Source organism: Nesoenas mayeri, assembly GCF_963082525.1.
Source record: "Nesoenas mayeri genome assembly, contig: SCAFFOLD_35, whole genome shotgun sequence".
NCBI classification, from domain to species: domain Eukaryota; kingdom Metazoa; phylum Chordata; class Aves; order Columbiformes; family Columbidae; genus Nesoenas; species Nesoenas mayeri.
The window spans coordinates 1,715,737-1,723,323 of record NW_027659961.1 but is presented as its reverse complement, the minus strand read 5'-3'; the positions used below and the strand labels follow the sequence as shown (position 1 = coordinate 1,723,323).

Below are 7,587 nucleotides of genomic sequence, written 5' to 3'. Positions count from 1 at the left end.
TACAGTGTTCTTTTCTGTTTCTCCACCTGTCCCTGGTGCTCTTGCTCTCTGAGGTTGGGGTGGGAGTGTGGGTCAGTTTTTGTTCTGACACCGATTTAGGGGGTTTTCACCCAGAGGTGTGTTCATAGAAATTAAATGTCCAAGCTGCATTTTAAAGTGTGATGACCTGTTTTTCTCACTTGGTAGAAATAAAGAATGAGCTGAAACCTCCATCCATCGGTGAAGCGCTATTCCATGAGAAACAGCCTGTTTATTCTCCTCTCACTTGTCACTGTCTTTTCCTCCTATGACAGGTCCTCATGCCCACAGGCAGGAAATGTCCAACAGCAGCTCCATCACCCAATTCCTCCTCCTGCTGTTCACAGACACACGGGAGCTGCAGCTCTTGCACTTCTGGCTCTTCCTGGGCATGTACCTGGCTGCCCTCCTGGGCAACGGCCTCATCATCATCACCATAGCCTGGGACCAGCACCTGCACACCCCCATGTACTTCTTCCTGCTCAACCTCACTCTCCTCGATCTAGGATTCATCTCCATCACTGTCCCCAAGTCCATGGCCAACTCTCTGTGGGATTCCAGGGCCATATCATACTTGGGTTGTGCTGCATAGCTCTTTTCATTTGCATTCTTGATAGTAGCAGAATATTCTATGCTCACCATCATGTCCTATGACCGCTACGTTGCCATCTGCAAACCCCTGCACTACTGGACCCTCCTGGGCAGCAGAGCTTGTGTCCATATGGCAGCAGCTGCCTGGGCCACTGGGATTCTCACTGCTCTGCTGCACACGCCCAATACATTTTCACTGCCCCTGTGCAAGGGCAATGCCCTGGGCCAGTTCTTCTGTGAAATCCCCCAGATCCTCAAACTCTCCTGCTCACACTCCTACCTCAGGGAACTTGGGTTGCTTGTGGTCAGTGCCTGTTTAGCTTTTCTGTGTTTTGTATTCATTGTGGTGTCCTATGTGCAGATCTTCAGGGCCGTGCTGAGGATCCCCTCTGAGCAGGGACGGCACAAAGCCTTTTCCACCTGCCTCCCCCACCTGGCCATGGTCTCCCTGTTTGTCAGCACTGGCATGTTTGCCCACCTGAAGCCCCCCTCCATCTCCTCCCCATCCCTGGACCTGGTGGTGTCAGTTCTGTACTCAGTGGTGCTTCCAGCAGTGAACCCCCTCATCTACAGCATGAGGAACCAGGAGCTCAAGGATGCCATAAGGAAACTGATGACTGTTTGCTTTCCAAAAGCAGTCATGAGCTGACCTCTTTCTTCTGCATGTTATCTGTAATATAACTCATAAACAGCTCAGCCTGAGCTTTGCAGGTTTTTTTTGTTTTCTTTGGTTTTAGCTTTTCTTGGTTTTATTAATGCTCTCCACAAGCAAAATCATTTATCATCTTATGTCTATGTCCATATCTACCTTTCTTATGTGACCCATAATCTTTGTGTAAATGCAGAGCTGTACTCTCTGTGTGTTTAAATGAAATGAAGGACCCTGCACTGCCTTGTTTGCCCAGAATCCTCTCTCTGGGATCTCTGGGGCTGCAGGAGCCATGTCTGTGTGCTGAGGGGGAGTAAGCAGGAGTCACCCTGAGCTGGGTCTTCCTCCCACCCTGACCAGCATGAGCCTGCGGACTCACCCCATGGCCCTGGGCACCACAGTCCACTTGCTCTGCAGAGCAGCACCGCCAGCTCACAGCTGTATGGAGCGTGGGAAGCGGGGCAGGAACAGCTGGCCAGGTCAGCATAGCTCAGCTCTCTTGGGAAAGGGCTCTGTGGGGAGATGGAATGTTCCAGGAGAAGAGTGGGGCACTGTATGTGTGCAGAAAAAACATGGAAAGAGAAACCCTTTGCTGCAGGTGGCAGCTTGGGGCAGGTGGCTTTGGCACTGTGGCCGGAGGACCTTCCTGAGGATCCCCTAGGCCAAATGCCTCATGCTGTCCTGGGGAGCCAGTCTGGACCTGGGTCTGCAAGATGCCTGTGCTGGAGACCCACTCAGCTTGCCGGCTGGATGGACATTCTCACTGTCCTTCATTCTCACTGGTCCCCACTGCTGTGGGACCAGTTCCAGTTCCAATGTGGCTGCTCTGCGGGCTCGGCTGGGGAGAGGGCAGGGGGTGGCACAATTCAGGAGGGGGTGGGAGGGCTGAACTGGCAAATGCCCCAGAGAAGAAAATACCAGTGAAGGGCTGAAGTGTGTGAGTGTGCAGGGCTGGCACACAGCAGGGTCCTCTCCCAGCCAGGCCTCCTGGGAGAGCCCTGAAGCACCAGCAGAGCAGGGGCTGCTGTGTGCCCATGTTCATGGGACAACCTGGGGAAACTGGCCCAGCACAGTCACCACAGACCAGCCCCTCAAAACCACCATTTCCAGCACTGGCCCTTCCCCCCAGCTGAGAGAGGTTGTTCATCCCTCAACACAAGGACACTGAATGAGTAAGTCAGAAGCCAATGTTTCCACTGTATGGATGAGATATGAGCATGCATATCATGGACGTAAGATGAACCCGACTCAGTACAAATGCCATCAGCTATTCCTGCAGGTTCCATGAAGGCCTGAATGCAGCACTAGGATGTTCTGCCTTGAACTGAGGTCCCCATGTCCATCCCTCATGACGTGGGACACGAAGATGGCCATACCTAGAGATCTGGACATGCTGGATCATGGGGCTGAGGCCGGTTGTCTGAGGTTTAACAAGGTCAAGTGCTGAGTCCTGCACTTGGGTCACAACTCTACGAACACTACAGGCTCAGGGAAGAGTGTCTGGAAAGCTGCCTGGTAGAAAGGGATCTGTGGGTGTTGACTGACAGTGCCTGAACAGGAGCCAGCGTGTTCTCAGGTGGCCAAAAAGACTAACAGCATCCTGGCTTGTATCAGGAATGGTGTGGCCAGCAGGACTAGAGAAGTGATTGTGCCGCTGCACTCAGCACTAGTGTGGCTGCACCTCAAATCCTGTGTTCAGTTTTGGGTCCCTCATCTTGAGAAGGACAGTGAGGCACTAGAGAGAGTGCAGAGGAGGCGACGAAGCTGTTCAGTGTCTGGAGCACAAGTGTGATGAGGAGTGGTTGAGGGAGCTGGGGCTGTTCAGCCTGGGGAACAGGAAGCTGAGGGGAGACCTTCTCGCTGTCCACAACTGCCTGAAAGGAGGTTGGAACATGGAGGGGGTTGGTCTCTTCTCCAAGTAGCAAGTGATAGGACAAGAGAAAATGGCCCCAAATTGCACCACGGGAGGTTTAGATTGGATATTAGGAAAAAAATATTTCCCGGAAAGCATTGTCAGGCATTGGAACAGGCTGCCCAGGGCAGCAGGGGGAGTCACCATCCCAGGAGGGATTTAAAAGGGGCTTAGATGAGGTTCTCAGGGACATGGTTTAGTGTGAGAGCTGGGTTATGGTTGGACTCAATGATCCCAAGGCTCTTTTCCAATCAGAGTATTCTATGGTTCTATGATTCTGCCTCAAATGAGAGTCCACAAAGCCAACTCAGTTATGGACACCTGCCACAACCCTGACATTTGTGTGTGTGACTCTGGGAACAAACCCCACTGATCCAGTGAGATTCACCTCAGTTGCCCTGTGATTCTGGATTGTGTTTTCAAAATGACAGTGTAATCGAGGAGGTCCTGGCATGCGTCAAACCCATCTTCAAGAAAGGCAGGAAGGAGAATGGGGGAATCACAGGCTGCTCAGCTTGTCTCTGTCCCTGGGAAGGTAATGGGACAAGTCCTCCTGCAGCCATCTGCAGGCACTTGAAGGACAAGAAAGAGACTTATGAACCAAAATGGGTAGGGGAAAGACAGGCGTGTTGTGTGTATGAAATTGTGCCAGGCCTTGGACATGGTCTCTTGTGGTGTCCTTATAGACGGATTGAGGCAGTTTGTGCTGAAGAAGTGGATGCTTGGTGGGAAGTTCACTGAAACATCAAGCCCAAATATCATCTGTGATGCAGTGTCCTCTGTGCAGTTAGTGTGTCATCCCCCAGTGACCAGCATTTGGGCCAAAACTGCTGAAGGTCTTTATTCTCCCTTCTGTGCTGTGATGCAGATGATGTAAAGCTGAGCGAAGACCTTGAAGAACCTCACCTGGTCACCTGCTTTGGGAAGGAGAGTGAAGCAAGAAGATGTTCAGGGCTCTCTTCAAACCTGGCTGACTCTATGATTCAATGAGTCTTTCCCCTGGACACATTTTTTGAATATAGAATATCTGCAGAAAAGAAAAACAAAAAAAGAGGCAGAAGAGGAGATAGAAATGATGTCAACATAAAAACAACAGTTACTGCAAAGAAAGTTTCTCCACTCAAACATTTAGAGGGAAATACGTATGGTTAATTTGATACAACAAGCACACTAATATCAGGTCAGGCCCTGGGCTATGGGGAGGGGGATGGATGGGTTCTGTATTATGAGGTCAGCTAAGTCTCAGACACTCATTATCCATGTGGAATCATGTGGCTGTGAAGGGGACAGTGGGGTCAGTTCTGTGTCTGGAGGTGACAGCCCAGCAGCAGGGACATGGCTGGGAAAGAACCTCTGCCCAAAGGCCCACAGGTCTTACCCAGGAAGAGAGACGGGTTGTCGTGTCCATCCCACCTGAGAACATGACGGGACAGTGGCAGGGACATGGTCGTGTCTGTCAGAGAAGCTGAAAGGCCAGCAGCACTCATGGGATTTAGAAGGTCATGGTGAGGTGACTTCTCTCTGGTCAGGTAAAAGACCACAAGAAGCCTACTGGGTTGGGTTCCCTGCATGAAGGGCAGTTTATGAGATGGTCGAGCTTTTCTTGATAGTGGGAAGAAGCAGGAAAGAGAAAAAAGAAGTCTACTTGGAAGGTGAGGACTGGATATCAGGAGTAAGAAGTGTCACTGGAAGGGCAGTGCTGTGGTGCAAGAGGTGACCCAGAGGGAGCTGGATCAGCCCATGGTTTGTGTGCCAAAGAGCAGCCGGTGAGGGTGCAGACACAGCAGTGAAGGTGGAGAGATGCTGGGTGAGAGCAGGTGGGGAAGCGAGATGGGTGTCTGCAGCCTGCAGGGAAAGAGAATGGAGGTCATGGCTTCTCCTTTCTGCTTCAGAAAGCAAACCAAGGAGTTTCTCACTATCAGAGCTGAAGAAAAGACTCAAAGGAGACCTCATGGTGGCTACAGCTTCCTACAACGGGAGGAGGAAGGGAAGGCACTGATCTGCTCTCTCTGGTGACTAGTGAAGGAGCCCAAGGTAATGGCAGGAAGATGTGCCAGGGGAGGTTTAGAATGGACATGAGGAAAAGGTTCTTCCCCCAGATGTGCTGGACACTGAACAGGCTCCCCAGGGAGGTGTCACAGCCCCAACCTGACAGTGTTCAAGAAGAGACTGGACAACGTCCTCAGACACACGGGGTAACCTGTGGGGTGTCCTGTGCAGGGACAGGAGCTGGACTCCGTGATCCTTCTTGCTCCTTCCAAGTCAGGACATTCTATGATTTTATGAAACACTAGGTCAAAAGTCCCTGTTTTCATTGTCCAGATGAGATGTAAACACTCACATCATGTGCATGCCCACTGTGTGCATGTGGTGAGATGGACCCAAGTGAGCACAAATGATATCAGCTATTCCTTGGGGTGCCATAAAGGTCAGTGGGACAGAGATGGTGTTCAGGGTTCTCTTCCAACCTGCGTTATTGTAGGATTCCATTAATCTTTTCCTTGGAGATATAAAATGCCCCAGAGTAAATACAGCAGCTCCTCTGAAGAGCATTTCTCCACTCAAACCCTTGACAGGAAATCTATCAGATACATTTGCTGAAAGCAGCTCAGTTTGATCTGCTCACACACTGGACCACAAGGAGGGTGATGGTGTGTACGATGTCATGTGGTCACCTGTGTCTCAGGAACTCATTGTCCAGTAGGAACCAATGGGTGTGGAGGGCACTGTGAGGTCACTTCTGCCTCTGCAGGGGATTGGCCAACAGCAGGAACACGGCTGGGAAAGGACTGTGAGGTCACACACACAGACGAGCAATGGGGCCCAATCAGCATGGCTTGATGAAAGGCAGGTCCTGCTTGACCAGCCTGATCTCCTTCTGTGACAAGGTGACCGCTGAGCAGATGAGGGAAAGTCTGTCGTGGGGAGTGAATCCGCCACACAGGCTGTGGGTGTTGTGTCCTTAGACTGCAGTGAAGCCTTTGACACCGTGTCCCACAGCATCTCCTGGAGAAGCTGCAGCTCGTGGCCTGGATGGTGTATCTCTGATGGGTAAAGAACTGGCTGGAGGGTCGGGCCCAAAGAGTTGTGGCGAACGGAGCCAAATCCAGTGGGTGGCCGGTCATGAGTAGTGTCCCCGGGGCTCAGTATTGGGGCCAGTTCTCTCTCATCTCTTTATCAATGATCTGGATGAGGGGATCGGGTGCACCCTGACTATGTTTTCAGATGGCACCAAATTGGGTGGGAGTTTTGATCTGCTGGAGGGTACAAAGGCTCTACAGAGGGATCTGGAGCTGCTGCTTCATTAGGCTGAGGCCATTTGTCTGAGGTTTAACAAGGCCAAGTGTCAGGTCCTGCACTTTGGTCATAACAATCCCCTGCAACACTACAGTCTTGGGGAAGAGTAGCTGGAAAGCTGCCTGGTGGAAAAGGACCTGAGGTTGTTGATTGACAGCAGCTGAACATGAGCCTGCGTGTGCCCAGGTTGCCAAAAAGGCCAATGGCTTGATGTGCATCAAGAACGGTGTAGTGGGCAGAACCGGAGCAGCGATCATCCCCTTGTACTCGGCACTGGTGAGGCCACAACTCAAATCCTTGGTTCAGTTTTGTGCCCCCCACTGTAGGAAAGACCTTGAGGTGCTGCAGTGAGTGCAGAGGAGGGGGACAAGGCTGGAGGTGTTGGTCTTCTCCTGGGTAGCAAGTGACAGGATTAGAGGAAATGGCCTCACCTTGTGCCAGAGAAGGTTCAGAATTGATATTAGGAAACATTTCGTCATGGAAAAGGTTGTGAAGCAGTAGAACAGGCTGCCTGGGGAAGTTGTTGTGTCACTATTCTTTGTTCCTTAGCACAGCTTCTAGGAGGACCTGTTCCATCATCTTCCCAGGCACAGGTAAGAGGCTGACAGGTCAGTAGTTTTCAGGGTCCTTCTTTCTACAGCAGAGAAACACTGCCACACATCGCAGGTTAAAACGTGGAGACTGGACATGAGGAGGAAGAAATGTCACTCAAAGGGCAGTGCTGTGGTACAAGAAATCATCCAGAAGGAGCAGGAGATCCGTCCATGTACTTGTGTTTCCAGGAACAGAGTGGAGACACATCAGTCAATGTATGGAAATACCAGGGTGAGAGCAAGGGGAGGAAGCCAGATGAGTGTCCACAGCCTGCAGGGAAACAGCAGCAGCTGAGGGACAGTGTAGGACAACCTGTGGTGGAGATGGCAAAGGGCACTGGCAAGGCTGGATGTCACCAGGAGAACCCAAGTCTTTGTCCCCTTGGCTATGGCCATCGCCTCTGCCACCAAGGCCTGTGAGGAGACATGTTGTCCTCAGGCACTGGGACACCTCATGGCCTCCTTGCACACCCCCAGTAAGGCTGGGAACTGTCACACCGTTGTCCTTCACTCAGCACCACACAGCC

General features: G+C 51.6%; 1 pseudogene across 1 annotated transcript; it reads left to right on the top strand.

Moving 5' to 3' along the window:
• The first annotated feature begins 316 nt into the window (after positions 1-316).
• On the top strand, positions 317-1,258 carry LOC308052580 (olfactory receptor 14J1-like; annotated as a pseudogene). Its single transcript has one exon. The product of its transcript is annotated as an olfactory receptor 14J1-like (transcript).
• Positions 1,259-7,587: the final 6,329 nt, after the last annotated feature.